This window comes from Drosophila santomea, chromosome 2L (assembly GCF_016746245.2).
Source record: "Drosophila santomea strain STO CAGO 1482 chromosome 2L, Prin_Dsan_1.1, whole genome shotgun sequence".
In the NCBI taxonomy this organism is placed as follows: Eukaryota; Metazoa; Arthropoda; class Insecta; order Diptera; family Drosophilidae; genus Drosophila; species Drosophila santomea.
In genome coordinates this window covers 27,196,308-27,223,753 of record NC_053016.2, presented here as the reverse complement: position 1 = coordinate 27,223,753, position 27,446 = coordinate 27,196,308, and the positions used below count along the sequence as shown (strand labels likewise).

Below are 27,446 nucleotides of genomic sequence, written 5' to 3'. Positions count from 1 at the left end.
TGCCTGCATTGGATGAAATGGAACTGGACGACGAATGGTTTAAGCAGGACGGGGCAACCGCCCTCACAGCACGGAGAGTGATGGAGTTTTAGAGAGGAAGGTTCCCTTTGGCGCCTCATCTCCCTGAGAGGCGATTTGAACTGGTCAGCGCGGTCACCAGATTTAGCCCCATGTGATTCTTTCCTGTGGGGCTACATCAATAAATGTTTACAATATTCGTCCCAGGACCCTAAAAGACTTCAAGAACAACATCAGAGCCAACATCGCCGAACTACCCTTTGAAATGCTCCAAAGAGTTTACGAAAACTTCCCCCATTTGCCAGATACGCTATTCAAAACCGTATAAATTTTAATTTCCAATGCTAACATGTAAGGAAAAAATAAAAAGTTTCACAATTTTATAATCCATCTGTCTTGCGCTCTCCACCCTGTAGTTGCTGAGATCTCGCACAGACCGTCTACGTGTAACAGGTATAACAAACGACCAATTTTTCACTGTTTTCGCTGGTTTGTGGGAATTTTGGCACATTGAAGCAGTTTTAGGAGGTTAGTGAGCTTTCTGAAACCAAATTCCAGATCGTACGCGTTCCTAGATATACAAACTTAATATGACGTTTCAAGCTTTTGTTTCCCAATATTAAGAATATATATATTATACAATATTGGAAATATACGTGTTACATACTTTTATGTGTAACTCACTTATAATGGTTTATAAATATTAAAAACAATTTATGATCATTAACAAAGACTATGTAGTTACTTTTCGTATATTTTCAATGGTTTTTTTCGACTGTCTTTAAATCATTTACCAAAACGATGCACATATTTATTAGTGTTCTGAGAAAATCTTAGGTGTTGATTTTTTATATGTATGTAAAGTATGTAAAGTATGTAAAGGGCAGAAAAAAGGGTGCGAGTAAAGCTGTCTATAGTACTTTTCCTTAAGATCCGTAATTGCATTGATTACTGGTGGGATATTTATGTCACTTTGGATGTTTTCGTTCCGATTGATTGTGTCAATATTGCTGCAAATTCGATCGCCGATGTGTGAAGACGTGTTTTTATCGAGCTCCGCACAAAATCGGTTCTTTTGATTAAAGTGAACGACTAATAAAATAAACTAAATAAATAATCCGAAAGCGAAAGAGACGCTCTATGCGATGCAAGATCTCTTAAATATATATAGTGGTTCGTTATCTTAAATAATAAAACTATGAGACAGAACGACACTCGCGCTCAGCGTCAGCGTGAGCAAGACGAACGCCGACTCTTAATTTAACGCAACAACGCGTACTTTTCCTACGTCTCACTGACAGCCCCCAACGCAGACATCGAGCGGTCAATAACCCATAGCCCAAGAAACCTTCTTCTACCAACAAATCAAGAAAGAGCGCGCTCTTGCTCTCCCGCTCTTTTAGCTCCGACACAAGCCCCGCTACCTCCAACAACAACAGCTGGAGCTATACCGACAGCCCGCTCTATTTCGTCGTCCGCTGCACCCGCTCACGCTCTGACTGAGTCAGCGAAAATCATCGGACCTTGATGACGTCTCCCGCGATTACTCGGGTGACGCGCACTAGATGCCATTTCTGGGGCCATTTTTGTTGTCTTCGTGAATTCGCATTATGTGACCCACCTCTAAGTTGTGGCTGGAGGCTGAGCACATAGTCCCTGGACCAGCTGTGCCAAAACCGCAGCTTGAGCTCTGACAGCTGCCGCCACCGCTTTAAAGACGGATTGCTTGTCATGCTGCAAGGCATGCCTGGCGAATATTCGCGCGGATGCAGCTGCAAAGGGCATTAGTGGCTCGCCGATGTTGAGATTGCTGCTCTGGCCAGTGGCCTGAAGTTCAGCAGCGCTTCGACGTCGACTAAATGTGTGTTGAGCTCGTCAAGTGTAAGGTTGGCGTTGCCGGCCCCTCTAACCAGCCGATGATTCGCGGCCTTGACTGCCGCCACCCACAGCCCTCTGAAGTATGATGCTCTGGGTGGAATGAAGATCCACTCCTCTCTCCGCGGCGTAGTCCTAAAGCTCCTACTTCTGGTCGCGTCCTTCAGTCGCATTGTCTGCCCGCGAACCTTTTAAATACATTTAAAAACGCGTCAGTGGATAATTCAACTACGAGTTCAAGGTGAATAGCCTTTGACGTGAAACAAACAAACACAGCGACATAAGTCTTTACTTGGGTTCTACCACGCAGTCTGTAGCTTGCATAAATGGGTTCACAAAAATCAACACCGCACATTCTGAATGGGAGACCTTATCTCAAACGGTCTGCAGGCAAGTAGCCCAAGTTTGGCCTAATAATATTGGCTTATATTTAAAACAAGGCACGCCGTTGCGAACAACTTATAAGCCAAATTTGTTTCTTCAAAAGTGTCATCAATACTTTTGGGCCAGCATTATGGTTTTTAATGTATGCAAAATATCTTTTCATATTATCGTACTGTAGTATGCGCATATGTAATATTAAGAACATTAAAACATTGAACATTAAATTAAGAACATATTAAAAGTAGCAGCACTTTGTTTTTATGTTTATGTCAATAAACTCCAAGAGGGATGCAACATGATCGTCCACTTGAAGGCTACAAAGTATAAGTGCATGGTCAGCATTCCCACGCCGACCAAAAGCACAATACATATGTGCATAACTCACTCTCGCGATAAGCATAGATATATAAGAAATACATAAGAGAGAGCCGCTCCGCTGCTGGCGTATCCGGCAGCGCAGCAACGCGTTTTAGGCTTAGCCGAAATATACTTAAGATCGAATATGCAGATACTTGTGAACCGTTGAACGGGCAGAACCATTTCTGCCCTTAATAAAGAAATCTTAACAAAGAAACTTGTGACTAAAAACTGATGACTTGTGGCATTCTCTACATGGCGACCGTGACAGTCGTCCAACGTTGGACACTGATGAAGAACAGTGATGAAGAACACTGATGAAGAACACTGATGAAGAACACTGATGAAGAACACTGATGAAGAGCACTGATGAAGAACACTGATGAAGAACACTGATGGAAGAGCACAAATACGTTGAAACTGCTGGAACCGCAACTGAGAACAAATCTGAGTGAGTAGAGTTGGATTGAGATATGGGAAAACACCGTGGCGGTTTAAAGACTAAATTAAACAAACGTATAGCCCACGTAAGGTGGCTAATATACAGTCAACAAACGCCACCGGTTTGGTCGAAAGCTCTAAAGCTACATGCAGAGCTAGACCACTTGCTGCAATACCAGCAAGAATTAAAAACCCAAAAAACTCGAAAAAACTCACTCAGAAAATACAAAAAATATAAAAGTCATTAATGAAGTTCAAAAACCGACAGCATGTCCAGCACCAGCACCGGCACTGACAAAGCCCAAGAAGACCTGCCCACAGGATTGCGAAGGAGTCTGGAGTCCTCACTGCCTGGGGACCTGTGAGCAGCCCTCAACATCATCAGACAGCCATATATAGACAGCAGCGAGGGAGTGTCAACGTGCCACCCCCGGCGACGCCCACCTGACACCGGCAGATCAACAACATCAGCAGCAGTATAAAAATAAAATATATTAATTATATTATATATTAATAAAATGGAGCATATACTATTATGCTCTGTATACCCAATATGGCCCGTGAAGCCATAGCTAGAATCAGGCAGGCAATGATGTAAAACATAATCAATTTTGCTAACACGCTAAAATTTGGAAAGAATACAATTACAAATATAAATGTCCGAAGAGACAAATAGAATAAGCAAAACTGAAATAATATATAAAAATAAAGAAGATGTAAAACATAAACAATTTTGCTAACATGCTAAAATTTGGAAAGGAAATAAGTAAAAATATAAATGTCCAGAGAAACAAATAGAATAAGCAAAACTGAAATAATATATAAAAATAAAGAAAATTCTTTAAAAAACTTCGAAATTAATATACCCAAAATGGGTTTGATAGACACTAAAACTGTTGACTCCACAGCAAATGTTATAAATAAAGTGGAAGTCCAAAATGCAGACTTGTTCTGGATAACCATATTACTAATTGTAATTGCTCTAATTATGGTATCCAATGCATTAATAAAAATATACAAAATGCATAACAAGTGTCTCAAAAACCAATACCATAGCGCTGCAAACGGTTTAGATAATATTGAAATGAAAATTCACTCATACATCAAACTCAATTATGAATGAAATATAGAAGTTTTTAAAAAAAAAAAAAAAAAAAAACGTAATATTGGTTTTATCTAAATAAGAAGAAATATATATCAATAGCCAACCATGAGTGTAGCTCAAACACAGCGCACTATAGATAAAGTCTATGAACATGATCCAGATTTTAGGAATAAAGCATTGAATATTATAAGTAATATTCAAATGTCTATAAATGATTTCGAATATTTGTATATGGATACATACGAATTAGCATACACCTCCCCGTTATACCCTTGTAATAGTTACATAGAAAAGGCAATTGTAACATTGCCAAGTAAAATCAGAATTATAATCTCAATATCTTTACCACATTCATTCATGTCGAAACAGGTGTAAAACTTGTTTTCCTTCTTTATACAGGTGCAGATATTTCTATTCTCAAAGAGAATTCTGACAAATTTTCTAATGTTCAAATAAATAACAAAATAAATATTCAAGGCATAAGCCAACAGATAGTTCAGTCTCAAGGACAGACTTTTATTGAGATACAGACAGGTAAATACATTATTCCACACGACTTTCATTTAGTAGATAAAAATTTTCCCATACCTTGTGATGGAATAATAGTAATAGATTTCATTAAAAAATATAATTGCCAAATTGATTTCAAACCAGCAGAAGATTGGTTTATACTTAGACCCAACAATTTGAAATTTCCCATCTATGTTCCAATAACATACAGCTCTGGTAATAACACAACCCTATTACCAGCAAGATCCCAAGTTGTCCGAAGATTAATAGTATCATTAAAAGATGATAGCATTTTAATTCCCAACCAGGAAATACAAACTGGTATATATGTTGCAAATACAATTGCAACATCTAGTAATACATTTGTCCGAATTTTGAACACAACAGATTCTGATCAATTGGTCAATTGGTAGTTCAAGCAAATAGCGAAAACAGAAATATAACTGTTTTATCTCAATTAAAGAAAAATTTCCCAAAATTGTTTAAATTACAATTAGAAACCTTATGCAGCAAATATACAGATATATTTGCATTAGAATCAGAACCAATAACGGTTAATAATTTTTATAAACAACAGTTGAGATTAAAAGATGATGAGCCCGTATACACAAAAAATTATAGAAGTCCTCATAGTCAAGTAGAAGAAATACAAGCCCAGGTACAGAAATGAATAAAAGATAAAATAGTTGAACCATCAATTTCAGAGAACAATAGCCCTTTGCTATTAGTACCTAAAAAGTCAAGCCCAGGTTCAGATAAAAAGAAATGAAGATTAGTAATAGACTATCGCCAAATTAATAAGAAACTTTTAGCTGACAAATTTCCACTACCGAGAATAGATACTATTTTGGACCAACTTGGCCGAGCAAAATATTTTTCTTGCCTTGACTTAATGTCAGGTTTTCATCAAATTGAGCTGGATGAAGGCTCAAGAGATATAACATCTTTCTCAACCAACAATGGCTCATATCGATTCACGCGATTGCCATTTGGTTTAAAAATAGTGCATAATTCATTCCAAATAATGATGACTATAGCATTCTCCGGAATAGAACCGTCTCAGGCATTACTTTATATGGATGACTTAATAGTCATCGGTTGTTCCGAAAAGCATATGCTTGAAAACCTCACTGAAGTTTTTGATAAATGCAGGGAATACACCCTAAAGTTACATCCCGAAAAATGTTCATTTTTCATGCATGAAGTCACATTTTTAGGACATAAATGCACCGACAAAGGAATTTTGCCGGATGACAAAAAATATGATGTCATTCAGAACTTCCCAGTTCCACATGATGCGGACAGCGCTAGACGTTTTGTAGTATTTTGCAATTACTACAGACGTTTTATCAAAAATTTCGCCGACTATTCGCGGCACATAACAAGATTATGTAAAAAGAATGTTCCATTCGAGTGGACAGATGAATGCCAAAATGCATTCATACATTTATAATCGCAGCTAATAAACCCAACACTCTTGCAGTACCCAGACTTCAGTAAAGAATTCTACATAATAACAGATGCAAGCAAGCAAGCATGTGGCGCAGTTTTAACTCAAAACCACAATGGCCACCAACTCCCAGTTGCTTATGCATCAAGAGCTTTTACGAAAGGTGAAAGCAATAAGAGTACAACCGAACCAGAGTTAACAGCAATTCATTGGGCAATAGTACACTTCAGAACATACATTTACGGAAAACACTTCACTGTGAAAACAGATCATAGACCATTGATATATTTATTCTCAATGGTCAACCCCAGTTCTAAATTAACAAGAATAAGGCTTGAATTAGAGGAATATAATTTTACGGTAGAGTATCTAAAGGGCAAAGATAATCATGTAAGAGAAATTACTGGAAATATATTAAAAGTCACTACAAGATTTCAAAGTAGACAAAAATCCTGCGCAGGAAAAGAACAATTGGATTTGCATGAGCAAACCAAAGAAAAAGCTTCAGAGCCCAACGTATACGTAGTCATAACAAAGGACGAAGTACGAAAAGTAGTGACATTCCAATTGAATGATACGATATGTTTATTTAAGCATGGAAAGAAAATCATTTAAAGATATGATGTTTGTGATCTTTATACTGATGGAGTTCTTGATCTAGATCCATTTTTCCAAAGGCTGGAATCGCAAGCCGGTATATACGATATCAGCCAACTCAAAATGGCACCGTGGGAAAAAATATTTGAACACGTTTCAATAGATGAATTTAAAAATATGGGCAATAAAATATTAAAGAATATAAAAGTAGTGAACAAAATAAATAATGAAAAAGAAAAAGAAGCTATATTGTCTACACTACATGATGATCCAATACAAGGAGGTCATACAGGCATTATAAAAACCTTGGCCAAGGTCAAAAGACATTTTTACTGAAAAAATATGAGTAAATACATAAAAGAGTACGTAAGAAAATGTCAAAAATTCCAAAAAGCATAAACAACAAAGCATCCAAAGACCCCAATGGCTATAACCGACACACCAGAACATGCTTTCGACTACCTAAGTCAGAAAATGGTAACGAGTACGCATTCACTCTCATATGTGATTTAACCAAGTACTTAGTTGCCATTCCAATAGCAAATAAGAGCGCAAAAACAGTCGCTAAAGCTATATTTGAATCTTTTATTCTAAAGTACGGTCCAATGAGGACGTTCATAACGGACATGGGAACAGAGTATAAGAATTCAATAATTACTGACCTATGTAAATATTTGAAAATCAAAAATATAACATCAACAGCTCATCACCACCAGACAGTTGGAGTGGTCGAACGAAGTCATAGAACTTTGAACGAGTATATACGATCCTATATATCGGCGGACAAAACCGATTGGGACGTATGGCTTCAATATTTCGTATACTGCTTCAACACGATCCCATCTATGGTACATAATTACTGTCCATATAAATTAGTTTTCGGTAGAACAAGTAATTTACCAAAAGATTTTAATAAGTTACACAGCATAGAACCAATATATAATATAGATGATTACGCTAAGGAAAGTAAATATAGGTTAGAAGTAGCATATGCTCGAGCAAGAAAACTGCTTGAAGCAAATAAAAAGAAAAATAAGGGAAATTACGACCTAAAAGTAAATAATATAGAGTTAGAAGTAGGAGATAAAGTTTTATTAAGAAATGAGGTAGGCCATAAATTAGACTTTAAATACACAGGGCCCTATAAGATAGAAAGCATAGGAGATAATAATAATATTACGTTACTTACAAATAAAAACAAGAAACAAATAGTTCATAAAGATCGATTAAAGAAATTTCATTCATAACTGATTTTACACTTATATTTTTCTTAATCATCTACACAACATTTTTATTTTACAAAATGCACTTTTATAATATTATTGTTCAAGTTGAACAAAAAATACAAAAAAAATAATAATAATAAAAAAAAAAAGATATAATATGCATTCATTAAATAAAATAACTACACCAGGTTACGTTATTTTTCAAAAGGAGGGAGATGTAGTATGCGCATATGTAATATTAAGAACATTTAAACATTAAACATTAAATTAAGAACATATTAAAAGTAGCAGCACTTTGTTTCTATGTTTATGTCACATATTAAAAGTAGCAGCACTTTGTTTCTATGTTTATGTCAATAAACTCCAAGACGGATGCAACATGATCGTCCACTTGAAGGCTACAAAGTATATGTGCATGGTCAGCATTCCCACGCCGACCAAATTCACAATACATATGTGCATAACTCACTCTCGCGATAAGCATAGATATATAAGATATACATAAGAGAGAGACGCTCCGCTGCTGGCGTATCCGGCAGCGCAGCTCGCGGTTTAGGCTTAGCCGAAATATACTTAAGATCGAATATGCAGATACTTGTGAACCGTTGAAGGGGCAGAACCATTTCTGCCCTTAATAAAGAAATCTTAACAAAGAAACTTGTGACTTAAAACTGATGACTTGTGGCATTCTCTAAAAAAAATTTCTCGTTGAAGTCTATGTTCCTGCTCTATTTTCACTAATTTCCAAAAGGCAAGTATTCTTTCAATGACCGACAAGACATGAGAATTGGTTCGATAATTTCTGTAGCAGAACCGCATGCAATACTCTAATATTCGAATAATTTTAGAGAAGGAAGATCGTCGTTCAATTAGTTCTTAAATTCTATTTAATATTGCCTGTTCATAAACTACTTTGTGAACTGAGTTTTGTACTTCTGCACAGAGCTCAAACTTATGGAGTTGTGGCCAATTCTCGGCAAAGAAGAAGCTTGGACCCTTAAACCGCAATGTTTGATAAGCTCATCTATACATGCACCTCTAGATGCAATATCAGCTGGGTTTAACTCAGCCGATACATATCGCAAAAATAACATGACTAGAGCGCTGGCTCTTTTAAATTTGGACAGAACGCAAAACTCAAGACGTGACATAGTCTTAGTTGCGGAGCGACTATAGATTTTGCAGTTAGCAACACTGTCTCTACTTCATCTTCATATCGTGTACATTCGTAGATGCAAAATCGAAAGACGTCACTCAAAGCGTCTGCATGGCCATGCATTTTCAATTGATTGTATTGGCTCTTAGAGATGTATCGAGGCAGATCACGTGCTGAGATCACGTAAAGAATCTAAGCCCTGAATCCACTCTGTATAAAGATAAGCAGGAATCGTCTTGTCCCAATCTAGGTTCTGTTTCCCCAATTTTTGCAGCAGAATTTTTGGTTTTGTGATATGTGGACATAGCAATACAAGGAGTTCTAAGAGTCGAGAAGCAACTTACAAAATGTTGCGCTTTGTCGGCTTTATCAATATAAATTCATCTACCTCGAGATAGTATAATATCTAAATTCATCCGCACTCGGTACCCACCGTATGCCGAGAGTCTTCACTGAACTTGTCTCGACAACCTTGAATACTTTTTCGCCCTCATTAGTGCACAGCTTTCGATGATTATTTTGCCAATGGAAAACGTCCTGACAGTAAAACTTCTTTTGTAGACCTTTCTTGTAGACCTTCATATGTGTCAGCGCCAGCAAGCATGTCATCTACATAAAAATAATATTTTATGACAGCTGCTGTTCTAAGTGCGATTGAAGGCAATTTTCTGCTAATCAGCAACGTCAACTATTACAACGAATTTATTTTATCTAAAATTTAGCAATGTTAAGTAAAACTCCTTGTCGGCCTAACCATGAGAGTTACATTTATTGAAACAGCTGTTGATGTTTTGCTTGAAGCATCAAACACGACTCTGTTTGGTTAAGGTACTTTCAGGTCTCAGGACGCAATAATGGGGGATGTAATAATGCTGTCTTAGAGGAGCAGATTCTATAATAGATATATGACCCAGATCTTTGTACTCTTTAATAAATACATATCTGACAGTGCATCGTCTTTACTTAACTTGCGTTCGAGCTGAACATAACGCCTTTCTATACACTATGATCCTTTTTAAATGGGAGCCTGTCTTGAAATCGTCCCGAAGGCAAAAGTTGGACAGTGCGAATAAAAATATTTTCACACTCTCTTTGTTCAGCTGTTATATGTGCAGCCTTCGACTAATCTGGTGTTCTGTCTAACTCCCAAAACATTTCCACCAACGACTCGAGAGAGCATTCCATTTTTTGAGCAACTATATAACAGCTCAATTGTCGATGATTTAATTCACCCCTATATTTGACGGATACAATCTAACCGAACAAGGTTTTTTGGATTGAACGAAGCTTTGCACTTAATTTTATTTGCAAGACGCACAGCAAATCAAAGAATGCTACCACTCCTAGCACAAAATCAATCTTTGCAGATTTATGAAACTCTGGGTCGGTAAACTCTATGTTTGCAGGTATTTTCCATTTGTCAGAGGGCAGCATTTGCCCAGGCTGACACGAAATATTTAATACGCAAAAATCGGTTGAAATGCCATACGAATTTAAGCGAGACTGGACATAAGCGGATACTTTGCATTTTATTGATGTAATTGATTTACCTACTGTTCTGACGCTTAGTGCTGACCTCTCTCGCGACCTTTGCGACCCCGAATCCAACAAGGCTGTGGCAAAATGCATAGTTTATTAGCCTTTACCAATGCAAAACGATTTGTCACAGAAATAGAGCTAAAGGAGGGACACAAATCAATTTTGTGTTCCAGGCTGTGACAATAATTGCAATTGAATCCTGTTTCTTTTCTAGATTTCTGTAATTCTTGATTGCCCTGTGCAACCGAAAACGAAGCCATACTATTCCTCTTTGGATTATCTTTAGTCTTGCCTTTCGCCTTCGTTGACTGTTCTGCTGCTAAATATTGATACAAATAGAGTCTATTTAATTGAGTGGCGCAATCAGACCAGAAAGGCAGCTTGTCGTAATCAACCTGTTCTTCGTATCTAGACTTGGTTGCTTGGTCCACCCATAACATGAATTTATGGATAATCAAGGCGTTGGCAATGTCCTTATCAGTTGCCAGCGACAACAGCGACGAATAAATGGCAGAAAGTGTTAATAATTGATCGCAGACCTCCTGGAGATGCCTTGGCCATGCTTGGCAAGTTTCCAAAGCCTTTTGATAATTACTGTCTGACAATTGAATTAAATTTTTCTACCATCGGAAATGAATGATCGGAAACAACCAATGTATTGAAAAGGCACCTAAAATTTCTATAAGCTGAATGCTTGCCACTAAATTTTTGAAGAGACATTTTTGGCAATTGAGCATGATGACTTGTACGTGATGACTTTTTAATATATCCTTCTATCTCAAGACGACACTCGAGTTGTGTTTTTTCGAAAGTTATTGTTGTTTAGCTCAAACGAAGTCTTCATGCACCCAATTTAAAATTTCAGGCGATCTAAAGTTTTAAATTATTGTCATGCGCTGGTTTGGAATAGTCTTCATTGCCTGTGATCAGTAACTTAAATTTACAAGCTTACGAACTTTAATAAGAATAAAAGCTACGTGATAACCAGCCAACAAGAAAAACAAAAGAAAACGCTATAGTCGAGTTCCCCGACTATCTGATACCCGTTACTCAGCTATTGGAAGTGCGAAGGAGAGTCTTCAACACTGAAAGCTTTTGGCGGTTTGTGGGCGTTAGAGGAGGCGTGGGGAAAATCGAGAGAAATTTACCCACAAACCGCCCAAAGCTGCCACGCCCACACTTTGGAAAAATGTTTTGATATTTTTTCATTTTTGTATTTGTCTTGTTGTTCCTAGCTCATGCTAGGAAGTTGAACTTTTGTTAATTACAACTTTTTATATTGTGTATCTACATTCTGAAGTTAAGATCTAGCTATGGTTATGTAATTGTTTGTTTATTCCAGCATATATGCAAGGAAATGCCAGTTCTTCAGAATCAGCATCGGGAATTACGTCGAAAGGCTTTTGGCCTTCACCTGGTGCTTTTGAAATTGTCGTCGTTTGTTCTCTGTGTGTCTGATTATTCTCAAGGGTTTCTTGTTTTCCAGGATTTAGTTTTTTGGCTTCTTCTAATTGGAATAAAGCGCGTTCGAACTTTCATCCTCTTGCGAGATGGCTTGTTGTACCTCTACAAAGGCTACAACAAAAGAAAATCTGATCTGGGCCAAGCTTAACATTCCTATTGAGTATTGCTATTTGAGCTTCTATTTCAATAGGTGTCATTGTAATAGTCCTATTTTCCTGAGTAGGGCCAACACAATGTTGATCCTGTCAGATTCTCGCTATTTTGTCTCCTTTCAGAACGACAACAAACGTCTTTCCCCATGCACAGCAGGGTTTTGGACATTTTTACGGTGGCGTATTACTACAAACTACGACTACAAACGTCGCTCTGAGGGCTCTTGTCTTTGCATATCAAAAAAGAGTTAACCGACAGTTCTTCAAAACCGACAGTTTTGTGATTTGTGGGCGTTAAAGGGGGCGTGGCAACATGAACCGGCAAACTTGCGCTGCGTCTAAGTCTCTTAATCTTATGCTTAATCTCAACTATCTAGCTTTAGTAGTTCCTGAGATCTCGACGTTCATACGGACAGACAGACGGACATGGCCAAATCGACGCGGCTATTGATCCTGATTCCTGGTCGGAAACGCTTCCTTCTGCCTGTGACATACTTTTTAAAGAATCTAGTCTACCCTTTTACTCTACGAGTAAGGCCGATACTCGCCGCTGAAAAGTTATTTTTATTTAAACAATATAACATTTAATTTCTATTAATGAAATATATTACTTGGAAGAGGCTAACAATAAATAAGACCCATCGGTTATCATTATTACAAAAAAAATGAACATATTTACTAATTGTATAAAAATAAAATTGGTACGAGAATATATGCATATATAAGAATATAATCACGGGAACATTGTTCCGTCAAACTTACTTAAGTAAAGGTCGTCTATCTAGATATTTATATATACATATATGTACGTTGGTATAAATGTTTTCGGCGGCACGCTTCGGCCGCTACCCGATTCTCAGATTACTTGAATTATGTACTTGTTTGGAAAAGTCACTGCTGTTACTTTGACTTTGCTAATACCCACTTAAAAAACAAGAGAGAACGCTATAGTCGAGTTTCCCGATATCTGATACCCGTTACTCAGCTAGTGGAAGTACGAAGGAGAAGGAGGAGTGGGCGTGGCAAAAAGTTTTTTGGCAAATCAATAGAAATTTATAAGACTAATAAAATAATAAAAAAAATATCAAAACATTTTTCAAAAGTGGGGGCGTGGCAGCTTTGGGCGGTTTGTGGGCGTTAGAGTGGGCGTGACAAAAAGTTTTTTTGCAAATCGATAAAAATCAACAAGACCAATTCAAAAATGAAAAAATATCAGAACATTTTTCAAAATTGTGGGCGTGGTAGTTTTGGGCGGTTTGTGGGCGTTAAAGTGCGCGTAGAAAAAAGTTTTTTGGCAAATCGATAGAAATTTACAAGACTAATGCAAAAATGGAAGAAAATTAAAACATTTTTCAAAAGTGTGGGCGTGGCAGTTTTGGGCGGTTTGTTGGCGTTAGAGTGGGCGTGGCAACATGAAACTTGCGCTGCGTCTATGTCTCTGGAGTATGCATGCTTAAGCTCAACTTTCTAGCTTTTATAGTTCCTGAGATCTCGACGTTCATACGACAGACAGACGGACGGACATACGGACGGACATGGCCAGATCGATCCAGATCGATTTGATCCTGATCAAAATTATATATACTTTATATGGTCGGAAACGCTTCCTTCTGCCTGTTACATACTTTTATTCTACGAGTAACGGGTATAAAAATGCACCGGTTCACTTATTATTTGTTTATTTGTTTTGCCGGTAGTAGGCAGGTAAGTTTTCATTGACGGATTGTTTTGCTCGCTACACAGCCCATATCTGATGAGCAGATGTTGCGGAATACTGGATACGATGATGATGATCCCGACACCGCTGCACTGATTGCTTGAAGATCCTTATTAGATTCAATAACATCACGGCGATGAATTCAAGTGTATGTTGTACACCTAGTATCTTATCTTTGTGTTGTCGGATGCCTTGGACTCCTTGCCGCCCATCTTGAGACTTCTTTTATATCCTTTTGGCGCAGTCTGTAGGATTGTATTTTTTCTTCAAGAGTATTCCTTATGTTAGTCCTGGTATCCTGGGGGTTTGGTGCAGGATTGAGACCTCGCTTCCCTCGGCACTTTTCTTTTGACCGAAGTTCTTGGCGTTTAAGACAGTCTTCACTTAAGTATTATACCGAACGAGGATAGACTTCCCGAGAATAGAATCGCGATGATGGAATCTTAAGAAGGGAATCTCGAGTATTGAATCCGAGAACTGACTCTCGAGTTTTGACTACTTTATCGGTGGGCTGTCTTATTATAGCGGCTTAAAGCTTTTTCTGAGCTACTCCAAACATCGGTCTTTTATGCCAAGTGCTCCCTCCTAGGAGTCATATTTCTAGATTTCCCGTAACTGGAGTAGGATTTCTCTGTGATCTATTGCGGCAGCTGAACTCGTCATCGGAAACTCGTTCATTTTCGACTTGTGTTTTCTTTGACGCGTTCCGCCTGACTTAACGAGATGGTATTACCCTTTCACCTGCCTTAGATTCTGGTTGGTTTTATATGTGAATCTTCAAAGTCTTATAGAACGGCGCCGAGTATCGACTGCTTGCTCTACTGCGCGAAGAGCTGGATCCTAACGTCTTTCCCTACGCTCAGCAGTATTTTGGACTTTATTTATAGCTCTATACTGGCTATTTTGTCGCTGTATAGGACGACGACGGGTATCTGGGGCTTGTTACTCCTCATAAAATACGGGGGCCAAGCGTTTGGACCTACGAGATGTAGTATTAAAGCACTGCTGTGATTCCCTGGCTAAGACTTCTTCTCCTTGCATACGCTGAGAAACCTAATTTAACCTCTCCACCGCTGAATAGCCTTTGTTCATGCCAAACAGCTGAGTCCGGTATCCCGCCAGCAGAGCATCGCTGTTGGCGGAATGTTTCGGAAGTGGGACATGAAGCCGTTATTTTATGTGAAGAAATTACTTGAAAATAAAACACCAAACGAGAAGGACGAACTCCAACACCTTTTGTTTCATTAAACTCTGGGAATATTTGCGACACCAGCTTTTCCGGCCCCCGACGTCTTTACATTTTGGTCCTTCGAGCCGGATCATCCAGCGCTTTGCCGAGATAAGTACGGTGCCAAAATCCCCACCATATATGTATATACATACGCATATATATTGCTGCGATCAAAATCCGCTCACTATCAACTAGTGGCCACCTGCGCAATAATATATGTTCGTGTGTATATTCTGTATGCATCCTTTCCCTTTTATGTTATCAATCAATCATCAACTTTCCAATAAAAACACCAAATAAAAAACAAAATTCGCCACCCAAACTTTCACATACACAAAAACATACAGACATTCCATGTATGTTGGCCGATCGATGTACATACATATGTCCATTGCATCTGCATACATTGCGTACATGGCACATACGCAACGTCGTACATCTGCATGGTCATAGGGTGTTTCATTAATTGCCAAACCATTCAAAACATTCAAACAGACATTAATATCATCCAACATATGTACATACATATATTAATGTTATTGTTTACTTTTTCACATACACGAAAGCTTCCACACACACGACAAGCTCAGACGATTTGTTGGACCGGCAGATAAGAACCGGCTGCAGCCAACACTAGCGACGAACACATCCACGAACACAACCTCCAGCGCATATATATATGTGTGTACCAGCATATGTACGTATGTGTCAAGGTAGCCACTCTAGGGCCTATTCCAATAAGGGACCGTTCACACTGACACTACTTTTTTCTAGTTTCCCATAGAAAGTGTCAATGTGTGTTTATTTTTGTTTCTTTAATACTTTTTTTTAACTCCGTTCTTGATTTATTCGCATATCCGATTCGCATATATCGTCTCAAAAAATTGGCCGAACATCCACGCTTATCCAGCGTCCCACATCAACAATTATAGTCCAGCGTGATCCAGCGCCCTCATATCTGTTTTTTTTCTCAATCGACATTTATTCCGATTATTGTGTATTCCGCGCTTAATCCAGCGACCCCAGGTTTTATATAAAACGATAACCATTTGTTTTTCAAGCGCAATTTGGCGCCCCCTTACCTTTGTCTAAATCAATTAATTCCGATTATTCATTTTTCTTTTGATTTTGTCTCTCGCTCAATACAGCGACCCCGGTGTTTTTTTTTTTGTTCCGATTGTCACATCTTTTTTCACGCGTTGTCCTGCGCCCCCACACCCTGTCTAAATTGATGCGATAATTTGGTTCTTAAATTACTTTTGTGCGCTTTATCGAGCGACCCAGTATAACTCCAAATCAACAATCCTTAGCTTTCGATTATTTTGGGTGTCCGCTTTATCTAGCGACTCCAGTTATTTTTTTTCCAAATACGGAACATTCCGATCGAGCCAACTGGTCGCACGCTTATCCAGCGTCCCAATATATAAGTTGTTTCGATCTTGGTTGCACGTTTTTTACAGCGTCCCAATATAGAAGTTGTTTCAAGCTTGGTTGCACGCTTAATCCAGCGTCCCAATATATAAGTTATTTTCGATCTTGGTTGCACGCCTTATCCAGCGTCCCAATATATAAGTTGTTTCGAGCTTGGTTGCACGCTTAATCCAGCGTCCCAATATATAAGTTATTTCGATCTTGGTTGCACGCTTTATCCAGCGTCCCAATATATAAGTTGTTTCGAGCTTGGTTGCACGCTTTATCCAGCGTCCCCGTATTTGTCCAAGTGGACAGACTGTTTCGCCCCCACACGGTTTTCGGCTCCTCCGAGAGCTTAATATGCCAATTGGCCACGGTGAGGAGGTAAAAACCCGTTTGACTGTTTCCAAAACGTCTCAACGAGTTAGAGCCAAGAGCGAGTCCTCTGTGCCCTTCAAAAGCCCAAGTCCCACTCGAAGCAAAAGCCCATCGACAACTCCACGAAAATCCACGAGCACGTCGCTCCAAGTTCCACGGTCAGCACCGAACACGAAACCGAATTTAGACTTCTCACCCCAAATTACTAGAGCAACCGCAAAAATGGCGCAAGCTGAGGCAGACAGGGCCTTGATGAAATTCATGACCATAACCGATAGAGTAGGTCAGTTCGAGGCCAGAGTCAACACCCCAGCAGTCACAAGTCCGTCAATCCACACAAGTAGGGTGCGACTCGAGCAGATCAGGGCCCTATGGGACAAGGTGGAGAAGGAATACGAGGCGTGCTCCGAAGCTCTGTCCGGTCTGGGATCCACAGACACAATAACAGTCATGCAGTCCAAGTATGACTACTGTTATGCCGTTTACGAGCGGTGCGCAGCGAGCCTCAACGAGATCATTGAAGAAGGTTCACGCTCACAACAGGCCGTTCAGGCCTCCATTCCGGCGCCTCCTCAGGGAGGGTGTCGCTTACCCCCAGTCGAGTGCGACAGTTTCAGTGGGGACTATGTTCACTGGCCCACGTTTCGGGATCTTTTCTCAGCCTTCTACATACACAACCCTCGGCTTTCAGAAGTGGAAAAGTTGTTCCATCTCAATGCTAAAACTAGTGGTGAGGCTAAATCCATTGTGGCCTTATCACCCTTAACCAATGATGGATTCGAATCAGCCTGGAGAAACTTGCAGAATCGTTTCGAAAACAAGAGGCTACTGGTCAACAGTCAGCTTAAGATTTTGTTTAATTTACCTTCTGTTGGCCTTGAATGCGGCAATTCCTTGAAACAGTTAGAGAGCACAATTCAAGGTTGTTTAACAGCTTTGAAAATAGCAAAAATCGACACCTCTAACTGGGATTGCCTGCTCGTTTTTCTGTGCTCTGCCAAGTTGCCAAAGCTAACGCTGTCTCTATGGGAACAATCCCTTATGACAGATATTCCACTGTGGGCTGAATTCCAGGCTTTCTTACAAGATCGTCATCGAACGCTCGAGGCGATCGAAGATTTTAAGCCAAACGCTCAATCCAGAGCACTGCGGACTGACAATAGCCCGCGGGCGATCCAGACCTTTGAGAATAGAGTGACGGTAACTCCACAATCCTGTAAGCTTTGTTCGCAAGAGAACCATCTTTTTCTGAGCTACTCCAAACATCGGTCTTTTATGCCAAGTGCTCCCTCCTAGGAGTCATATTTCTAGATTTCCCGTAACTGGAGTAGGATTTCTCTGTGATCTATTGCGGCAGCTGAACTCGTCATCGGAAACTCGTTCATTTTCGACTTGTGTTTTCTTTGACGCGTTCCGCCTGACTTAACGAGATGGTATTACCCTTTCACCTGCCTTAGATTCTGGTTGGTTTTATATGTGAATCTTCAAAGTCTTATAGAACGGCGCCGAGTATCGACTGCTTGCTCTACTGCGCGAAGAGCTGGATCCTAACGTCTTTCCCTACGCTCAGCAGTATTTTGGACTTTATTTATAGCTCTATACTGGCTATTTTGTCGCTGTATAGGACGACGACGGGTATCTGGGGCTTGTTACTCCTCATAAAATACGGGGGCCAAGCGTTTGGACCTACGAGATGTAGTATTAAAGCACTGCTGTGATTCCCTGGCTAAGACTTCTTCTCCTTGCATACGCTGAGAAACCTAATTTAACCTCTCCACCGCTGAATAGCCTTTGTTCATGCCGAACAGCTGAGTCCGGTATCCCGCCAGCAGAGCATCGCTGTTGGCGGAATGTTTCGGAAGTGGGACATGAAGCCGTTATTTTATGTGAAGAAATTACTTGAAAATAAAACACCAAACGAGAAGGACGAACTCCAACACCTTTTGTTTCATTAAACTCTGGGAATATTTGCGACACCAGCTTTTCCGGCCCCCGACGTCTTTACATTTTGGTCCTTCGAGCCGGATCATCCAGCGCTTTGCCGAGATAAGTACGGTGCCAAAATCCCCACCATATATGTATATACATACGCATATATATTGCTGCGATCAAAATCCGCTCACTATCAACTAGTGGCCACCTGCGCAATAATATATGTTCGTGTGTATATTCTGTATGCATCCTTTCCCTTTTATGTTATCAATCAATCATCAACTTTCCAATAAAAACACCAAATAAAAAACAAAATTCGCCACCCAAACTTTCACATACACAAAAACATACAGACATTCCATGTATGTTGGCCGATCGATGTACATACATATGTCCATTGCATCTGCATACATTGCGTACATGGCACATACGCAACGTCGTACATCTGCATGGTCATAGGGTGTTTCATTAATTGCCAAACCATTCAAAACATTCAAACAGACATTAATATCATCCAACATATGTACATACATATATTAATGTTATTGTTTACTTTTTCACATACACGAAAGCTTCCACACACACGACAAGCTCAGACGATTTGTTGGACCGGCAGATAAGAACCGGCTGCAGCCAACACTAGCGACGAACACATCCACGAACACAACCTCCAGCGCAGTAAGAGAAAAAAGAATAACAAAAAAACAAATTTTAAAAACAACCATCGGCGCTAACATTTACATATTGCATATATATATGTGTGTACCAGCATATGTACGTATGTGTCAAGGTAGCCACTCTAGGGCCTATTCCAATAAGGGACCGTTCACACTGACACTACTTTTTTCTAGTTTCCCATAGAAAGTGTCAATGTGTGTTTATTTTTGTTTCTTTAATACTTTTTTTTTAACTCCGTTCTTGATTTATTCGCATATCCGATTCGCATATATCGTCTCAAAAAATTGGCCGAACATCCACGCTTATCCAGCGTCCCACATCAACAATTATAGTCCAGCGTGATCCAGCGCCCTCATATCTGTTTTTTTTCTCAATCGACATTTATTCCGATTATTGTGTATTCCGCGCTTAATCCAGCGACCCCAGGTTTTATATAAAACGATAACCATTTGTTTTTCAAGCGCAATTTGGCGCCCCCTTACCTTTGTCTAAATCGATTAATTCCGATTATTCATTTTTCTTTTGATTTTGTCTCTCGCTCAATACAGCGACCCCGGTGTTTTTTTTTTTGTTCCGATTGTCACATCTTTTTTCACGCGTTGTCCTGCGCCCCCACACCCTGTCTAAATTGATGCGATAATTTGGTTCTTAAATTACTTTTGTGCGCTTTATCGAGCGACCCAGTATAGCTCCAAATCAACAATCCTTAGCTTTCGATTATTTTGGGTGTCCGCTTTATCTAGCGACTCCAGTTATTTTTTTTCCAAATACGGAACATTCCGATCGAGCCAACTGGTCGCACGGTTATCCAGCGTCCCAATATATAAGTTGTTTCGATCTTGGTTGCACGTTTTTTCCAGCGTCCCAATATAGAAGTTGTTTCGAGCTTGGTTGCACACTTAATCCAGCGTCCCAATATATAAGTTATTTTCGATCTTGGTTGCACGCTTTATCCAGCGTCCCAATATATAAGTTGTTTCGAGCTTGGTTGCACGCTTAATCCAGCGTCCCAATATATAAGTTATTTCGATCTTGGTTGCACGCTTTATCCAGCGTCCCAATATATAAGTTGTTTCGAGCTTGGTTGCACGCTTTATCCAGCGTCCCCGTATTTGTCCAAGTGGACAGACTGTTTCGCCCCCACACGGTTTTCGGCTCCTCCGAGAGCTTAATATGCCAATTGGCCACGGTGAGGAGGTAAAAACCCGTTTGACTGTTTCCAAAACGTCTCAACGAGTTAGAGCCAAGAGCGAGTCCTCTGTGCCCTTCAAAAGCCCAAGTCCCACTCGAAGCAAAAGCCCATCGACAACTCCACGAAAATCCACGAGCACGTCGCTCCAAGTTCCACGGTCAGCACCGAACACGAAACCGAATTTAGACTTCTCACCCCAAATTACTAGAGCAACCGCAAAAATGGCGCAAGCTGAGGCAGACAGGGCCTTGATGAAATTCATGACCATAACCGTTAGAGTAGGTCAGTTCGAGGCCAGAGTCAACACCCCAGCAGTCACAAGTCCGTCAATCCACACAAGTAGGGTGCGACTCGAGCAGATCAGGGCCCTATGGGACAAGGTGGAGAAGGAATACGAGGCGTGCTCCGAAGCTCTGTCCGGTCTGGGATCCACAGACACAATAACAGTCATGCAGTCCAAGTATGACTACTGTTATGCCGTTTACGAGCGGTGCGCAGCGAGCCTCAACGAGATCATTGAAGAAGGTTCACGCTCGCAACAGGCCGTTCAGGCCTCCATTCCGGCGCCTCCTCAGGGAGGGTGTCGCTTACCCCCAGTCGAGTGCGACAGTTTCAGTGGGGACTATGTTCACTGGCCCACGTTTCGGGATCTTTTCTCAGCCATCTACATACACAACCCTCGGCTTTCAGAAGTGGAAAAGTTGTTCCATCTCAATGCTAAAACTAGTGGTGAGGCTAAATCCATTGTGGCCTTATCACCCTTAACCAATGATGGATTCGAATCAGCCTGGAGAAACTTGCAGAATCGTTTCGAAAACAAGAGGCTACTGGTCAACAGTCAGCTTAAGATTTTGTTTAATTTACCTTCTGTTGGCCTTGAATGCGGCAATTCCTTGAAACAGTTAGAGAGCACAATTCAAGGTTGTTTAACAGCTTTGAAAATAGCAAAAATCGACACCTCTAACTGGGATTGCCTGCTCGTTTTTCTGTGCTCTGCCAAGTTGCCAAAGCTAACGCTGTCTCTATGGGAACAATCCCTTATGACAGATATTCCACTGTGGGCTGAATTCCAGGCTTTCTTACAAGATCGTCATCGAACGCTCGAGGCGATCGAAGATTTTAAGCCAAACGCTCAATCCAGAGCACTGCGGACTGACAATAGCCCGCGGGCGATCCAGACCTTTGAGAATAGAGTGACGGTAACTCCACAATCCTGTAAACTTTGTTCGCAAGAGAACCATCCTATCCGAGTATGTCCGTTATTCTTACGAATGCCAGTCGGAGAGCGGGAGAAATATATAAAACAGCAGAAGTTGTGCTTAAACTGTTTTGCTAGAACGCATCTGCTTAGGGATTGCACTAGCACGCATAATTGCAATACTTGTAAAGGGCGCCACAACACTCTCCTACACTCCACCAGTCCAGTCAGCGGTCAATCCTGACCACCAGGCCCACGTATCCACATTTAACCACCAGCAAGATATACAGTCCACTCCATTAACGAATCAACCGAATGTGCAAACGTTTCTGGCTGTAAACACTCAAGGGGTCCTCCTGAGTACAGCTTTAATAGAGATTTGCCATTTAGGCATCAAATACTCAGCACGGGCATTTATTGACTCGGGTTCTGAGGCAACCTTTATTTCAGAACGCTTGTTCAACTTGATTAAGTTGCCTTATGAATCCATCCATGCTCAAGTTTCAGGGCTCAACCTCACTGTTGCGGCTCAGCCCCGTAAGCGCTGTCAACTCAGCATAGGTTCTCCGGTCAAGCCCCACATCCAAATTAAGACTTCTGCATATGTACTACCACAACTGGCCGGGAGTCTCCCATCCTTTACTTTACCTGAGGACTCTTTAAAGCATCTGCCGCCTTTGCAACTAGCAGACCCAAATTTCTACCGGAGTTCGCAGATCGACGTTCTGATCGGTGCCGATATCCTGCCATCGATCATTCTCAGCGGCTCCCATCCCAATATCTGTGGCACGCTTCTTGGCCAGGAGACCATATTCGGATGGATTCTTTGCGGTCCGATCGCAACGAATCCCACAAGCAGAATATGCTCATTTTCGTCCCGACTAGCTGTCACCGAGTACAGACTGGACAACATTCTCACAAAATTTTGGGAGGTGGAGGATGTTCCAGTGAAGCGGGTTAGGGAATCCACCTCGATTTGCGAGGAAAACTTTGTCCAATCTACCAAAAGGAACGAGGATGGGAGGTATGTGGTTTCGTTACCCTTTAAAGAGCCTAACAATATCAACCTTGGGCACTCCAGGTCGATCGCACTGGCTCAGTTCCTCCGAAACGAGATTCGACTGAATAAAGACGTTGCGTCAAAAAAGCAGTACGACTCAGTCATTCAAGTGTATTTAGATTTAGGTCATATGCACCAAGTCTCTCCGGACGACTCTAATAATTTTTATTTTCCCCATCATGCTGTCTTCAAACCAGACAGCACCACAACGAAGGTTCGCGTTGTGTTTAATGCTTCCAATCCTTCATCAAACGGGAACAGCCTCAATGATATCCTTCATGCGGGGCCCGTACTGCAGTCCGATCTTACTATCCAGATTCTAAAATGGCGTTTCTTCAAGTATGTGTTCAATGCGGACATCACAAAAATGTACAGGCAAATTCGGGTAAATTCAACCCATACGCGCTTTCAGAGAATCCTCTTTCGCAATAAGGATGGAGAGCTCTGTGACTATGAACTCGATACAGTCACCTTCGGCGTAAACTGTGCGCCTTTCCTAGCCATCCGCGTACTACAACAGTTGGCTCAGGATATCCGAGGCCAATATCTTTTGGCAAGTGACATCATCTCGAACTTCATGTACGTTGACGATGTGCTCGCAGGCACTCACACTAAGCAGTCGGCAGTTTTAGCCATCGAGGAGCTTCGGCTGGCTCTTGAGAGTGCTGGTTTTCCATTACGGAAGTGGACCTCGAACGAAAGAAAACTCCTACAAGAGGTTCCAAAGGAGCACTTGATTAGTGCAGACTTTCTGGAGCTTGAAGAGGCTAGTACGGCGAAAACTCTTGGGATCCGTTGGCAAGCTACATCCGATAGTTTCTTTTTTATTCCAATGGTGATCCACCTCCAAACTGCTTACACAAAACGAGAGGTTTTATCTCAGATAGTCAAACTGTTCGACCCAGCAGGATGGCTATCACCTTTCGTAGTCCGAGCCAAGATTTTTATGCAGAAAATTTGGCTACGGGAGCTGGGCTGGGATCAGCCACTCCCCAGGGATCTCGCGACCCAGTGGCGGGAGTTCCTAGAAGGGTATCCTGCCCTGAAGGAGATTCGTATCCCGAGATGGGTATGTTTCCATCCAGCTGCGAAACTTCAATACCATGCGTCACAGGACGCCTATGGTGCTGCTATTTTCGTCCGAATCGAAACGAAGGAAGGCTGTTGTACTCATCTACTTACATCCAAAACCCGAGTCGCTCCTGTCAGATCCATCTCCATACCACGCTTGGAATTGTGCGGAGCAGTGCTGCTCACGGAGCTGGATGCTCTAGTAATTTCTGAAATGCCTCCTCATGTCTATGAGACCTTTTACTGGACCGACTCCACGATCGTTCTTGCATGGCTGAGTAAGCCAGCGTGCACCTGGACAACATTCGTTGCCAACAGGGTCGCAAAAATTGAACAGTGTACCGACGGAAGCAAGTGGGGACATGTACGATCCGAAGACAATCCAGCTGATCTGGCAAGCCGGGGCGTCTCACCCCAAGAGCTGAAGGACAGCGCACTGTGGTGGCGTGGGCCAGCTTGGTTGCACCTCAAACAGGAGCAGTGGCCGAGTGAGTTGTTGGTCCATCCGGAGACTGAGCTTGAGCAGCGCCCCGTCAAATGCCACACGGTCGCAGTGCCCTCAGCAGTTGAAATCCTAGAGAGGTTCTCAGCCTTTGACCGAGCTCTGCGAGTTCTTGCTTATGTGTTTCGTTTTGTGAAAAGTTGCCGGAGGGAAGGTGTAGCCTCATCGGCAGAACTCACTGCGGCGGAGTTGTCGGAGGTGCAGGAGCGGCTAATTGTGCTCACTCAGAAGAATGAGTTTCCCGCCGAATATAAGGTTTTGAGCAACAAGCAACCAGTTCCACCCGCAAGCGCAATTTCGAACCTAAACCCCTTTCTTGACGGGAATCGGGTCTTGAGAGCAAGCGGCAGGTTACAAGCATCTGAAATGCTTAGTTATGATGAAAAACATCCGATCATCCTTCCTGCACGGTGTAGGTTCGCCGAACTTCAAGTCTTGTTTATCCATCGCATATCCTTGCATGGGGGGAATCAATTAATGATCCGACTGATCCGTTCCAAATTCTGGATTCCCAAGCTTAAAATGTTGGTGAAACGAACAATACATTCGTGCCGAGTGTGTGTTATTCACAAGACTGCAGACGCAGTTGATGGGGAATTTGCCCCGTGCGAGGTTAACGTTTTCCAGACCGTTCACCCATACGGGAGTGGACTTCGCAGGACCATTTGACGTCAAGAGTTATGTCGGTCGAGCCTGCAAAATCACAAAGGGGTACGTGTGCGTTTTTGTGTGTCTTACTACCCGGGCTATCCACCTCGAAGCGACCTCGGACTTGACTACAGAGAAGTTCCTGGCCGCATTCTCCCGTTTTTTCGCTCGGCGTGGGTGTCCACAACACGTCTACTCTGACAACGGGAAAACGTTTGTCGGAGCTTCCACGTCCTTATCAAAGGATTTCATTGAAGCTACCAGAACATCGGTTTTATCGCAGCACAGTCTTCAGAATGCGTCCTGGCATTTCAACCCTCCTGGCGCACCTCATATGGGAGGGCTTTGGGAGGCAGGTGTGAAGAGCTTCAAGTCGCATTTTTTTCTAATCGGTGGACCATTACTTGCGGTAGCAGAACCTGAGGTTAAAGAAGGTCCCAGCTCCATTATCAATCGGTGGCGGAGGTTGAAAGCCCTGAATCAGCAGTTCTGCCTGCGTTGGAAGGAGGAATACCTAAAGGAACTCCACAAAAGGAATAAATGGAAGTTCCCAACGCGAGATCTCCAGGCTGGAGACATGGTGGTGATCAAAGAGGAGAACTTGCCATCCAACGAGTGGCGACTTGGGCGTATCCAAGTGGTCTGTCCCGGCGTGGACGGCAAGGTCAGAGTGGCAGACGTTCTCACAGCACGGGGTGTCGTCCGAAGACCAGTGGCAAAAATGATCCGCCTTCCAATGGACAGCCCGAATGAGTCGAAAGACTCCTCCATACTTTAAGTATTTGAAAACCTGCTACTGACGAGTCCTAAGTTGTGTCGTCCTACGTCGTCCATGTGTCATGATCATCCGCATCTATCTCATCTAATTTTTTATTTTGCCCATTTCTTATGTAGCCGCATATACAATGGCTCCAGCGATCCGCCACGATGTATACCGCTGTCGAGTGTGCAGGGGGGTTCATCCATTGAGGAGCTGCCAGCGATTCCTGCAACTGCCGGCTGTGAAGCGGCTCCGGGCAGTCTTGATTAACAAGTACTGCGCTAACTGTCTGGCCCACGAGCATTCGGGCCGGTCGTGTCGCAGCAAAGCGAGGTGCCGCATCTGCCGAGAGGCCCACCACACTATGCTGCACATCCGCGGTGAACAGCCATGCTCTTCGAGGCCTCAACGGAAGCGTTAGCCACAAGCAGCGCCTCAGCCTCAACGGCGTCAGGAGGTGGGTTCGACCGGGTCACGACGCTCAGCCTCGCCGATGGATAGTTCCCCACCCCGCAGCTCATTGTCAACGCCGACGGGCGCGCCTAGCTTGGTGCGGACGAGCGTCAGCATCCTTCCGACCGCTGCCGTGCTCATTGGGTCCGAGCAGAAGAGATTCGATGTGCGAGTCTTGGTGGATCCGTGCTGCCCCGTGAGTCGCATCCACGTCTCGCTGGTGAAGGCCCTCAACTTGGCCGTCACGGGCGTGGGCAACGAACGGCTGTGCACCACCGAGATTCGCTCAAAAACGTCCAGGATGAGCAAACAGCTGCTGATGCTGGTGGACGAGCAGATGCAGAGCCGGACGCCGGCACAGCCCCTGGATCCGAAGGTGCAGGACATGTTCCACAACATGACGCTAGCGGATGACCGGTGGTTCCACCCAGCGCTTGTCTCGGCTGTCCTTGGAGCAGACGTTTACGCCGACCTGATGCTGCCGGGTATCATCGCGAGCCAGGACGGCCTGCCCATGGCACAAAATTCCAAGCTGGGATGGATTCTTTCGGGACGCTGTTCTCTGTCCTAAATGTGCAAGTATTCCTCTTGCAAGGGGGGGAGAATGTTCATGCCGAACAGCTGAGTCCGGTATCCCGCCAGCAGAGCATCGCTGTTGGCGGAATGTTTCGGAAGTGGGACATGAAGCCGTTATTTTATGTGAAGAAATTACTTGAAAATAAAACCCCAAACGAGAAGGACGAACTCCAACACCTTTTGTTTCATTAAACTCTGGGAATATTTGCGACACTAGCTTTTCCGGCCCCCGACGTCTTTACAGCCTTCACTTTCCCTTTTTGTCAACATTTGCTGTCTAGCTTGTTGAGAAGCAGTTTGTCCTTAAAATGATTAAATCTTATTGTTGGCTGAACCCATATTGTAGGTCATTGTTTGTTGTTT

General features: G+C 42.1%; 1 protein-coding gene across 4 annotated transcripts in view; it reads right to left on the bottom strand.

Moving 5' to 3' along the window:
• LOC120458909 (kelch-like protein 10) overlaps positions 1 to 27,446 on the bottom strand; it is a 119,268-nt gene that overhangs the window by 2,535 nt on the left and 89,287 nt on the right. Inside the window, exon 1 of one of the 4 annotated variants that reach the window (XM_039646788.1) lies at positions 15,782 to 15,885. The exons of the other annotated variants lie outside the window; for them this stretch is intronic. The gene's annotated coding sequence lies outside the window, so the exon portion shown is untranslated. Of the gene's footprint in view, positions 1 to 15,781; positions 15,886 to 27,446 lie in introns of those variants that run through there. 4 annotated transcript variants of the gene reach the window in all.